Source organism: Triticum aestivum, chromosome 1A (genome assembly GCF_018294505.1).
Source record: "Triticum aestivum cultivar Chinese Spring chromosome 1A, IWGSC CS RefSeq v2.1, whole genome shotgun sequence".
Lineage (NCBI taxonomy): Eukaryota > Viridiplantae > Streptophyta > Magnoliopsida > Poales > Poaceae > Triticum > Triticum aestivum.
In genome coordinates, this window is record NC_057794.1 from 457190387 (window position 1) to 457203749 (window position 13363).

The following is a 13363-nucleotide window of genomic DNA, read 5'->3' on the forward strand; positions in this document are numbered from 1 at the left end:
GGGAACAAAGCCTGTTTTGTAATGTAATATTGTTATGCTTTGAATTGTTTCCTCATGTGTGGCCATTTTGTATGTAATCTGAGGGTTGGCCAGTCATCGGCTTCTGCCCTCACATAAGTAGTATGGAGGTGTTCGGAATGGAATCTAAACAATCTTGATCCAATTGTATGGTCCATGAAGGAGTTTTTTAGCGCAACAAACATGGCAATCAGACGGTACGGCTTAAATTCCCTCACTTAGCCATAGGAGTTTTATAATAAAGCATGGGTACATCCCCTGGTTCGAACCAGGGGGTTGTTAGCATCTGATCGGGAAGTGCCGATCTTTCGCATAATGTAGAAAAAAAATCTCTAACGATTTGTGACACTCGAACAGCTGACCAGCTCTCGCCGTATCATGACAGTCAGTTTTCGGCTTTCTCTACTGAGGTGCTCATCTGGTCAAGGCCAAGGCACAATCGCAGTAGTTCTCCCTTTACTACCCTAGCCGATTTAGTGGAATGTAGGGTAGCAAGCACAGGAGCCGAGCAACCCAACTATTGACCAAAGACATGATTCGGAGCCAATGCATATAATGCTAAATTCGGGGTGCCGAACTTATCTTTAGGTATTGTTCGGGATTTGTTGTCGTATCATGGGGCGATGGGGATCCCCTGGAAAATATGACACATACCAGAGTGTACGACTGCTAGGAAATAAGAAATATAAAGGAGAACAGAGGGAGAACAGACATAGGGTCCGGAGCCCTTGAACTTGGCTCATGAACTGTTTCCATTATAGTTGGGTTTATGCATCCGAGCACATTGGTACAAGATAATGCAGAAAGCAACCGGCTATTTGACATGCCATACCCGAAGGCGGATTGCGCGTGGGTCCTAAAATGGTTTGCCTCTAGGGCTTCCCATGTACGCTTGTGCTCCGTGTCAATCCAGTGTGTTTGTCCTTTAACGGGATCGTTAATCAGGCCGTCGAAGGAGGCCCCCATAGGAGAAACTTGAAACAAGAAAAAAGAGATAGTAAAGTTATATGTGTGTCCGGGATCGGTCTGGCCGAACCGTGGATCCAGGATAGCTTGTGCCTCCGTCGATGCCCATGGAATTTTGAGTGCGTGGTTATGGACGCGTGGTATGAATGCCACTACCTCACCGGGATTGGGACGGAGGCCGAATTGCTAATCGAGCTCTTGACGAGCCACGTTGTCATGTTGCAGTGTGGTCCGGACCCTCTTAATGATGTCTAGGGGCTCGGCAGCCAGACTATGCTGCTGCTTGAGAAAGCCGCTTTGTACCTCTACTGCTAGGGCGGCGGTGTGCTCCTCTGTCCAGAGGGAGCGTTCTGTGTTTCCATTGACTGTTATGACGCCGCGCGGACCAGGCATCTTCAGCTTGAGATAAGCATAGTGTGGTACCGCGTTGAATCTAGCAAACATGGTTCATCCGAGTAATGCGTGGTAGCCACTGCGGAAGGGGACGATATCAAAGGTTAACTCCTCGCTTCGGAAGTTGTCCGGGGAACTGAATACCACCTCCAGCATGATTGATCCCGTGCAGCGGGCTTCAACGCCTGGTATGAGTCCTTTAAAGGTAGTCTTTGTGGTTTTGATTCATGAGGGATTAATGCCCATCTTCCGCACTGTATCCTGATAGAGCAGGTTGAGGCTACTACCGCCGTCCATTAGGACTCGTGTTAGGTGAAATCCATCGATGATTGGGTCAAGGACCAGTGCGGCTGAGCCTCCATGCTGGATACTAGTTGGATGATCTTGGCGATCCAAGGTGATCGGGAATGACGACCATGGATTGAATTTTGGGGCGACTGGCTCTACCGCGTAGACGTCCCTAAGTGCTCGCTTGCGCTCCCTTTTGGGGATGTGTGTAGCGTATATCATGTTCACCATTTTGACTTGACGGGGGAATTTCTTCTGCGCTCCGGTGTTCGGCTGCCGGGGTTCTTCGTCCTCATCCTCACTTTGTGATCCCTTTTCTTTGTTTTTGGCATTTAACTTGCTAGCCTGTTGGAAAACCCAACAGTCTCTGTTGGTGTGATTGGCTTGTTTGTCTAGGGTACCATGTATTTGGCACGGACGATCAAGTATGCGATCTAGGCTGGATGGTCCCTCACTGTTCCTTTTGTAGGGCTTGTTTCGCTGTCCGTACTTGGAGCCGTTGAATCTGGCATTAATGGTGGTGTCGTTGATGTTGTCGCCATTGCTTCGGCGTTTGTGTCTGTTGCGCCGGATCTTTCCGGAGCTGTTCTTGGCCTCAGAGGGGCCTGTCTCACTGGCTGTGCTTTTACTACGAGCCAGCCAGCTGTCCTCTCCCATGCAAAAGCAGGTCATGAGTGCCGTAAGGGCTGCCATGGACTTTGGTTTTTCTTGGCTGAGGTGGCATGCTAGACATTCGTCACGGATGCTGTGTTTGAAGGCCGCTAGGGCTTCGGCATCCGGACAATCAACGATCTGGTTCTTTTTGGTTAGGAACCTAGTCCAGAATTTTCTAGCTGATTCTCTAGGTTGTTGAACTATGTGGCTTAAGTCATCGGCATCGGGTGGCCAGACATATGTACCTTGGAAGTTATCAAGAAAGGCCTCTTCCAGGTCCTCCCAGCTGCCGATGGAATTCTCGGGTAGGCTATTCAGCCAGTGTCTAGCTGGCCCTTTGAGTTTTCAGTCTAAGGTATTTGATGGCGTGGAGATCGTCTCCCTGGGCCATGTGGATGTGGAGAATAAAGTCCTCAATCCATATTGCGGGGTCGCTTGTTCTGTCGTATGATTCGATATTGATGGGCTTGAATCCCTCGTGAAATTCGTGATCCGGCACCTCATCTGTGAAGCATAGAGGGTGTGCGGCGCCTCTATATCGGGCCGCATCACGGCGCACCTCCGATGGAGTGCGTCTCTGGTTATCGGCCTGGGTGTGACTAGGTTTGTCACGCCCGAATAGGTAGCCATCATCCCGAGTTGGGAAGCGTCCTCGCGATCCTTAGATTGATCTGGTGTGTCTTGCTCTGCTGTCCAGCTCCTACCGAAGGTCGTATGTAAGGTCCCGAGCTGTTTCATCCCTGTTTTTGTGAGGTAGTGTGGCGGGCTGTTGTTCGGCCTGAGTTGCCGCTTTATCCCGACCGTGAGGTAGTCGGTCCGTATTGCGTGAGGGAGGTATGGGCTTTAGTGCCTCCTCATCAAACTGAGGTAGCAGTCTATGCTTTGGGTAACTCTTGGCTGGGCGCTTGAGGCCGTATTCTTCGGCTGCCAGGACATCAATCCACCTATCAATGAGCAGGTCTTGATCGGCTTGAAGCTGTTGCTGCTTCTTCTTCAGGCCTCTCGCGGTGGCTATTAGCTGGCGCTGGAAGCGCTCCTGCTTGATGGGTGCCTCAGGCACGATGAAGTCCTCATTGCCGAGGCTCTCGTCATCCTTGAAGACTGGACGATAACTATCATCGTCTGGGTCATTGGGCATGGTCTGATTATCAGGGTTATCTTGTCTGTTGTCGTGTTCCTCCTGTTCGGATGCAGCCCCGACAGGGTCTTCGTTATTTTCGGCGTCGCCCGGAGTACTATTTTCTCCGGTGCCAGTATTTCCGTCATTTGAGCGACAAGGCTTAGAGCGGCGTTTAGGGCGTCGGCGCTTGGACTGTGTCTCAAAAGGTTTATTCGCAACTGGATCTCCTTTGTCATTGTCGCTAGCTTTTTTAGGTGTGTCGACCATGTACACATCGTATGAAGAGGTGGCCGTCCAACATCCAGTAAATGGCGGGTTTTGGCCTTGCTCCTGGTCGGCATCGTCGTCCATACCATCGATGTCTTCGGAGCCATAATCGAGCACGTCGATTAAATCATCGACAGTGGCTATGAAGTGGGTGGCGGGTGGGAAACAGAATTTCCCATCATCAGCCTCTGGCTCAAACTGAACATAGTTCGGCTATGAGTCCTTCCCCAAGGACAAGTTCTTTAAAGAGTTTAGCACATCACCCAAGGGTGAGTGCTGGAAGATGTCTGCGGTGCTAAATTTGAAAATCGATAACCGATCTAGCTCGGTGTCCACAGGCGTACCCGATTCGGAACTCATAGCCAGAGACGAGTCCGGAGTTCCATTGATGTTGATATCGCGGGGTGCCGAGTCCGTGTGTGGCTCCAACGCTGGGGACTCTATGGCTTCGGATGGCATGATTTGCTCCGGTTCTAAGGCCGTTGCAGCAGCAGGGACCATCCATTGGATGTGATCCGGTGACAGATTTAGGTCATTTTCATTGGAGCGAGGGGGAGCGATCGCTGCGATCTCAAATACATTGAAGATCAAGTCTCCACAGATATCCCCGACGTAGTTCAAGCTTCCGAACCTGACCTAATGTCCGGGGGCATAGCTATCGATCTGCTCCAGATGGCCAAGCGAGTTGGCCCACAGTACGAAGCCACCGAACACGAAAATATGTCTGGGGAGGAAGGTTTCTCCTTGGACAGCATCACTATAGGCGATTAAAGTATCCATTGAACCTTTCATGGATGGGACAGTGGAACTCTCAATGAAAGCACCAATGCCGGTGTCAAAACCGGCGGATCTCGGGTAGGGGGTTCCGAACTGTGCGTCTAGGATCGATGGTAACAGGAGATAGGGGACACAATGTTTACCCAGGTTCGGGCCCTCTCTATGGAGGTAATACCCTATGCACTGCTTGATTGATATTGATGAATATGGGTGTTACAAGAGTTGATCTACCACGAGATCGTGATGGCTAAACCCTAAAATCCTAGCCTATATGACTATGATAATGAATGTGTCCTTTCCGGACTATCCCCTCCGGTTTATATAGACACCGAGGGGATCTAGGGTTTACATAGAGTCGGTTACATAAGAAGGAATCTTCATAGTCGGTCACCAAGCTTGCCTTCCACGCCAAGGAGAGTCCAATCCGGACTCAGGTATAATCTTCGGCCTTCATGTCTTCACAACACATCCGTCCGGCCCATGGATAACAGGCCGGACCCCGAGGACCCATTAGTCCGGGACTCCCTCAATGAGCTCTTTGTCACCTCCATAAACAAGAAACATATCCTTAGTCCTTTTCAGGTATTTCGGGATGTTCTTGACCGATGTCTAGTGATCCACTCTTGGATTACTTTGGTACCTCCCTGCTAAACTAATAGCAAGGCACACATCAGGTCTGGTACACAGCATTGCATAGATGATAGAGCCAATGGCCGAAGCATAGGGAACACCTTTCATTTTCTCTCTATCTTCTGCAATGGTCGGGCATTGAGTCTGACTCAACTTCACACCTTGTAACATAGGGAAGAACCCTTTCTTTGCTTGATCCATTTTGAAATTCTTCAAATCTTTATCAAGGTATGTGCTTTGTGAAATTCTAATTAAGCGTCTTGATCTATCTCTATAGATCTTGATGCCCAATATATAAGCAGCTTCACCGAGGTCTTTCGTTGAAAAACTCTTATTCAAATATCCTTTTATGCTATGCATAAATTCTATATAATTTCCAATCAACAATATGTCATCTACATATAATATTAGAAATGCTACAGAGCTCCCACTCGCTTTCTTGTAAATACAGGCTTCTCCAAAAGTCTGTATAAAACCATATGATTTGATCACACTATCAAAACATTTATTCCAACTCTGAGTTGCACCAGTCCATAGATGGATCACTAGAGCTTACACACTTTGTTAGCATCCTTTGGATCGATAAAACCTTCAGGTTGCATCATTTACAACTCCTTTTCCAGAAATCCATTCAGGAATGCAGTCTTTACATCCATTTGCCAAATTTCATAATCATAAAATGCGGCAATTGCTAACATGATTCGGACGGACTTAAGCATCGCTACAGGTGAGAAAGTCTCATCATAGTCATCTCCTTGAACTTGTCGAAAAACTTCCGCAACAAGTCAAGCTTTGTAGATAGTAACATTACCGTCAGCGTCAGTCTTCTTCTTGAAGATCCATTTATTCTCGATGGCTTGCCGATCATTGGGCAAGTCAACCAAAGTCCACACTTTGCTCTCATACATGGATCCCATCTCAGATTTCATGGCCTCAAGCCATTTTGCGGAATTTGGGCTCATCATCGCTTCCTCGTAGTTCGTAGGTTCGTAATGGTCAAGTAACATGACCTCCAAAACAGGATTACCGTACCACTCTTGTGCGGATCTTACTCCGGTTGACCTACGAGGTTCGGTAGTAACTTGATCTGAAGTTACATGATCAACATCATTAGCTTCCTCACTAATTGGTGTAGGAGTCACAGGAACAGATTTTTATGATGAACTACTTTCCAATAGGGGAGCAGGTACAGTTACCTCATCAAGTTCTACTTTCCTCCCACTCACTTCATTCGAGAGAAACTCCTTTTCTAGAAAGGATCCATTCTTAGCAACGAATGTCTTGCCTTCGGATCTGTTATAGAGGTATACCCAATGATCTCCTTTGGGTATCCTATGAAGACACATTTCTCCGATTAGGGTTCGAGCTTATCAGGTTGAAGCTTTTTCACATAAGCATCGCAGCCCCAAACTTTAAGAAACGACAACTTTGGTTTCTTGCCAAATGACATTTCATAAGGCCTCGTCTCAATGGATTTAGATGTTGCCCTATTTAACGTGAATGCAGTCGTCTCTAAAGCATAACCCCAAAATGATAGCGGTCAATCAGTAAGAGACATCATAGATCGCACCATATCTAGTAAAGTACGATTACGACGTTCGGACACACCATTGCGCTGTGGTGTTCCGGGTGGCGTGAGTTGTGAAACTATTCCGCATTATTTCAAATGAAGACCAAACTCGTAACTCAAATATTCTCCTCCACAATCAGGTCGTAGAAACTTTATTTTCTTGTTATGATGATTTTCCACTTCACACTAAAATTCTTTGAACTTTTCAAATGTTTTAGACTTGTGTTTCATTAAGTAGATATACCCATATCTGCTTAAATCATCTGTGAAGGTGAGAAAATCATGATACCAGCCACGAGCCTCTATATTCATCGGACCACATACATCAGTATGTATGATTTCCAAAAAATCTGTTGCTCGCTCCATTTTTCCGGAGAACGGCATTTTAGTCATCTTGCCCATGAGGCATGGTTCGCAAGTACCAAGTGATTCATAATCAAGTGATTCCAAAAGTCCATTAGAAGGGAGTTTCTTCATGCGCTTTACACCAATATGACCTAAACGGCATTGCCACAAATAAGTTGCACTATCATTATCAACTCTGCATCTTTTGTCTTCAATATTATGAATATGTGTATCACTACTATCGAGAGTCATCAAAAATGAACCACTCTTCAAGGGTGCATGAACATAAAAGATATTGCTCATATAAATAGAACAACCATTATTCTCATATTTAAATGAATAACCGTCTCGCATCAAACAAGATCCAGATATAATGTTGATGCTCAACGCTGGCACCAAATAACAATTATTCAGGTCTAAAACTAATCCCGAAGGTAAATGTAGAGGTAGCATGCCGACCGCGATCACATCAACTTTGGAACCATTTCTCATGCGCATCGTCACCTCGTCCTTAACCAATCTTCGCTTAATCCGTAGTCCTTGTTTCGAGTTCCAAATATTAGCAACAGAACTAGTATCAAATACCCAGGTGCTACTGCGAGCATTAGTAAGGTACACATCAATAACATGTATATCACATATACCTTTGTTCACCTCGCCATATTTCTTATCCGCCAAATACTTGCGGCAGTTCCGCTTCAAGTGAACAGTCCCTTTGCAGTAGAAGCACTCAGTCTCAGGCTTAGGTCCAAACTTGGGTTTCTTCACTTGAGCAGCAACTTGCTTGCCGTTCTTCTTGAAGTTCCCCTTCTTACCTTTACCCTTTTTCTTGAAATTGGTGGTCTTGTTGACCATCAACACTTGATGCTCCTTCTTGATTTCTACCTTCGTAGCCTTTAGCATCATGAAGAGCTCAGGAATAGTCTTATCCATCCCTTGCATATTATAGTTCATCACGAAGCTCTTATAGCTTGGTGGCAGTGATTGAAGAATTCTGTCAATGACACTATCATCTGGAAGATTAACTCCCAGTTGAATCAAGTGATTATTATACCCAAACATTTTGAGTATATGTTCACTGGTAGAACTATTCTCCTCCATCTTGCAGCTGTAGAACTTATTGGAGACTTCATATCTCTCAATCCGGTCATTTGCTTGAAATATTAACTTCAACTCCTGCAACATCTCATATGCTCCATGATGTCCAAAACGTTGTTGAAGTCCCGGTTCTAAGCCATAAAGCATGGCACACTGAACTATCGATGTCGGCATTCTGGGAACGGGGGTCCCCAGACTTGCCTGCCTGTGGCCTGCGGCGTGGCTCAAGTAGGGGCCCAGCGCGGCCCATCTTCATCAGCTCAAGCTCAAGACCCTCGCGAGGGGCCAAGCCTCGCGGGGTGGACGACAGGAAGCTTCCTCAGAGGCAGCCTCATCAGGCAGGCTCGGAGGAGGCGGAGAGATCAAGGCAGGAGTACCTCGCGAGGAACCCGTGACGCAAGCCATGACGATCGAGACCAGGCGGGCGTCGGCTTGTGCAGTGTCCTTGTTTCCCCTTTGGTGCAAATGGGGCAAGCACAGGCCAAGGCATCAGACAAAGGTTACCATTCCGGTGCAACGATACCAAGACCAGTCGGACGGCAGGACGGAGGTCAGCGTGGAGCCCAAGACAGCGTCATCGCCAGTGCGTTTGGCAGCCGAAGACCACCTTTGGTCAGGATAACTTGTACTAGATGTTCCCCTTCGAAATGGCCAATTGTTGGCGCCCTTCCCGCTCATTATTTGGGGAGAGGCCCAGGGCCTCTATAAATAGAGCTAGCCATCACAGAAGGAGGGGACGGCTGGAAATCTGGTAGAACCATAGCAGAGAGAGAGAGGCGACTGAACTCACCCTAGCAGTTCATCCCACCAGCTCAAGAACACCTCTCGCGAGGCTGTTCTTTCCTTGTACTGTCCACCATCAGCCCCAAAGGCAATCCACCACACCACACACTGGAGTAGGGTATTACACCACAACGGTGGCCCGAACCAGTATAAACATTGTGTCCCTTGTGTTGTTCTTCATTTTCATCTTAGTTCGCACGAGAGGAACGGAGTAGATCAGTAGGGGGGAGATCTCCGCACGCACCCTAGTGTTCGAACCTCAAGGGTCTGCCGGAACCCGAAACCCGACATTTGGCGTGCCAGGTAGGGGTGCGCCGGAGTCCTCCATCCTGACAACCCGCTCTCCCCCGACATCGCATCCCGCCCTCATGGCGGACAACGCGCCGCCCGCTCCGGCAACGGATGCCGACACTGGGGCCAGGGGGCTCCGGGCCTTGGCCCCCGCCTTGCGGCAATTGCAGTGGCCGCGCAAGTTCAGGCCCGAGATGCCGCCGCGCTACGATGGCGCGACGGATCCGATGATTTTCCTGATGGCGTACGAGGAGGCCGTCCTCGAAGCCAGGGGCGACGATCGGGTGATGGCCAACTGGTTACCCATGGCCCTCAAGGGCATCCCGCGTGCGTGGCTCCTCCACCTGCCGACGGCCTCTATCACCTCCTGGGAGGAGCTGCACGACCTCTTCCTCGCCCATTTCACCGCACCAGCACCGCCCGTCGTCGCAGCTCTCCTGGGTGGCTCCCAGGCACCACCCTCGAGTCATCACGTCAAGCCGTTCGCCCGCCGGATCAGCACCGCCTCCAGGCGCCAAGAAGCCCCCCGGGCTGGATGGCGCTCGAGGCCGATCTAACCTTCGACTCGGAGGACCACCCCTTCAACCCCATTGGTTCGGGCGCGCTCCCGATGCTGTGCACCCCCACCATCTGCCAGGTAGCCATCACCAGGACCCTCATCTACGGTGGTGCTGGCCTCAACATGCTCTCGGTGGAGGCCTTCAGCCTACTCCACGTGCCGCCGGAGGGGCTCCAACCCAGCAGGCCTTTCTTGGGCGTCGGAGCCGGTTCCACCGCCTCCTTGGGACAGATCTGCCTCCCAGTGACCTTAGGCACCTGCGACAACTTTCGCACGGAGCTGATCGACTTCGACATCGCCCCTATCGGCCTCCCCTACAATGCCATCCTGGTCTATCCGGCCTTGGCTCGGTTCATGGCAGCAACTCACCCGACATACAACCTCATGAAGATGCCCAGGAGCAGCGGCGCCCTCACCGTGTCAGGAGACACAAGGGATGCGCTGCAGGTGCTCCGGCTTGTTTTCAGGGCGATGCGGTGGCATAGCCCACTAGCACCGACGCCCCTGAGCCCAAGGGGGCTGCGCCGGCTAAAAATAAGTAGTTGTTCACCCAAGACAAGGCGGAAACCAAGCAGGTACCAGTCGACGAGGACGGGTCCACTGGCGCCACCTTCACCATCGGGGCCAACCTCGAGCCCGAGCAGGAGAAGGCCCTAATCAGGTTCCTGCGTGCGAACAAGAAGGTGTTCGTGTGGGAGCCAGATCAGTTAGCAGGGGTCCCAAGGGAAGTGATTGAGCATCACCTCAACGTGTGCCCCAATGTATGCCCGGTGAAGCAGAAGCCAAGGCGGCAGTCTACTGAGAAACAGGCTTTCATCATTCAAGAGACCCGGAAGCTAGAGGCAGCAGGGGTTATCCGCGAGGTCCGCTACCCCGATTGACTGGCTAATCCTGTTGTCGTAACAAAGAAGGGGGTGAAGAGCGCATGCGCGTCGACTTCACCAACCTCAACAAGGCCTGCCCGCAGGATCCATTTCCGCTCCCCTACATCGACCAGATAGTTGACTCCACTGCAGAGTGCGACCTATTGTGCTTCCTGGATGCCTTCTCGAGCTATCACCAGATCAAGATGGCGGTAGAAGACGTGGAGAAGACGGCTTTCCTGACCCCGTGTGGAGTGTACTGCTATACGTTCATGCCGTTTGGGCTGCGCAACGCAGGCGCGACCTTTCAGCGGCTGATGCACATCGCCTTAGGCCGGCAGCTTGGGAGGAACGCTGAGGCTTACGTTAATGACATTGTGGTGAAGTCTCGTGAGGCAAGAACCCTGATACAAGACCTGGAAGAAACCTTTGCCAGCCTCAATGAAGTGGACCTATGGCTCAACCCAGAGAAGTGCGTATTTGCAGTCCCCTCGGGCAAGCTCCTGGGTTTCCTCGTATCCCACAGGGGCATCGAGGGCAACCCGGAGAAGGTCAAGGCGGTCGAAGATATGAGCCCGCCGAGGACCCTCAGAGAAATGCAGAAGCTCACCGGGCGTGTGACTGCGTTGGCGCGCTTCATCTCCAAGCTGGGGGAACGAGCCCTTCCCATCTTCAAGATGATGAAGAAAAAGGGCCCCTTTGAATGGACTGAAGAGGCCGACAAGGCATTCCAAGACCTCAAGAGGTACCTTACCAGTCCACCAGTGATGGTAACTCTGTGTCCTTAGGAGCCCCTGGTGCTCTACATTGCGGCCACCCCCTACTCTACCAGCACAGCCTGGTGGCAGTCAGGGAGGAGCGTTGTGCCAAGGCCGCATCGACCGTCCGAACTGAAGCAAAGCAGAGCCAGGAGGGCCTCGCGAAGGCCACAACCATAGCCGGAAAGGGACAGCCGCAGCAGGAGAATGCACCCGGAGCAAGAGAGGCCTCTTTTGGTGACCAAGCCCCGGGGGCTCCGTCGTCTCTAGAGATGTCTCGACCTCTGGAGGCCGCAAGCAGCGTCAACACCCTCAACCTCGTTGAGCATCATGTGTACTTCGTCAGCACGGTGCTACGGGACGCAAGGGCACGGTATCCCATGCCTCAAAAACTCCTCCTCGTGCTACTAGTGGCCTCGCGCAAGCTGCACCACTACTTCCAAGGACATCCCATCAAGGTCGTCTCAACATACCCCTTAGAAAGAGTGCTCAGGAGCCCCAACTCAGCTGGAAGGGTCGCCGATTGGAACATTGAGCTACAGGCATTTCAGCTAGAATTCAGCACGACCAGAGTTATTAAGGGAGCCGGACTTGCAGATTTCGTGGCAGAATGGCCAGAAGCGCCGGGTCTCGAGGCAGGCGAAGACCGATCACTTTCCCCGGGAAGTGAAGCACCGGACGGCTGGGTCATGTACTTCGATGGGGCGTTCTCCCGACACGGTGCAGGAGCTGGCGCAGTGCTTGTGTCCCGTACTCAGGACAAACTCTATTACGCCATGTAACTCTGCTTGGTCTCCAACAACATAGCAGAATATGAAGGCCTGATAGCAGGCTTGAAAGCCGCGATCGCCTTAGGGGTAAAGCGCATCACCATCAAGGGTGATGCACAGCTCCTCGTCAACTTCTCCAACAAGATATACGAGCCGAAGGACGAGCACATGGAAGCTTACCTCGCTGAAGTCCGCAGGATGGAGAAACAGTTCTGGGGACTGGAACTGCAGCATGTGCCTCGCGGCACCAATCAGGAGGCTGACGACATTTCCAAGAGGGCGTCTAGGCAGCTGCCACAGGAACCTGGCGTCTTCGAGGAGTGGCTCTTCAAGCCCTCGGCGACACCGTTGCTATCAGGCGCGGCGCAACCAAGGGAGGAGCCTCCTCAGCCGCCTGCCTCGGGAGCTCCAGTTTGCGGCCCGGCATTAGGGGCACGCCTGCTCCTGGAGTTGGAGCCTCAGGAGGGATGTTGGATCCCAGAGCTCAAGGACTACCTGATGCATGGGATTCTGCCGGAGAACGAGGAGGAGGCGGAGCGTGTGGCATGGCAGGCCACGGCTTATTGCATCCAGGATGGTGAGCTCTACAGGAAGCGGCCAAATGACGTGTCCCTATGTTGCATTTCCAGGGAGCAAGGAAAGGAACTGCTAGTGGACATACACAGCGGAGACTGCGGGCACCACTCGTCGTCACGAACCCTCGTCGGCAAGGCGTTCTGCAGCGGGTTCTACTGGCCCACAGCACTCAGCGATGTCGTTGAGCTGGTGAAGGCTTGCGATGCCTGCTAGTTTCACACTAAACAGATCCATCAGCCTACGGGGGGTCTGCAGACCATACCCCTCTCCTGGTTGTTCGTAGTTTGGGGGTTGAACATTCTGGGCCCGTTCCCTCGGGCGCCAGGGGGCTATCCCTACCTCTACGTCGCTGTGGACAAGTTCACCAAGTGGGCCGAGGTGGAAGTTGTTCGCACAATCTCGGCAGGCTCAGCAGACAAGTTCATCAAGGGCCTCATGAGCCGGTTTGGGTGCCTAACTGCATCATCACTGACAACAGTTTGCAATTCACCAGTAATCTCTTCAAAACGTACTGTGCTAACCTTGGAATGCGGATATGCTACGCTTAGGTAGCACACCCCCGGAGCAATGGCCAGGCTGAACGATCCAACGCGGAGGTCCTGAGGGGCCTCAAGGCTAGGACCTTCAAGAAGAAGCT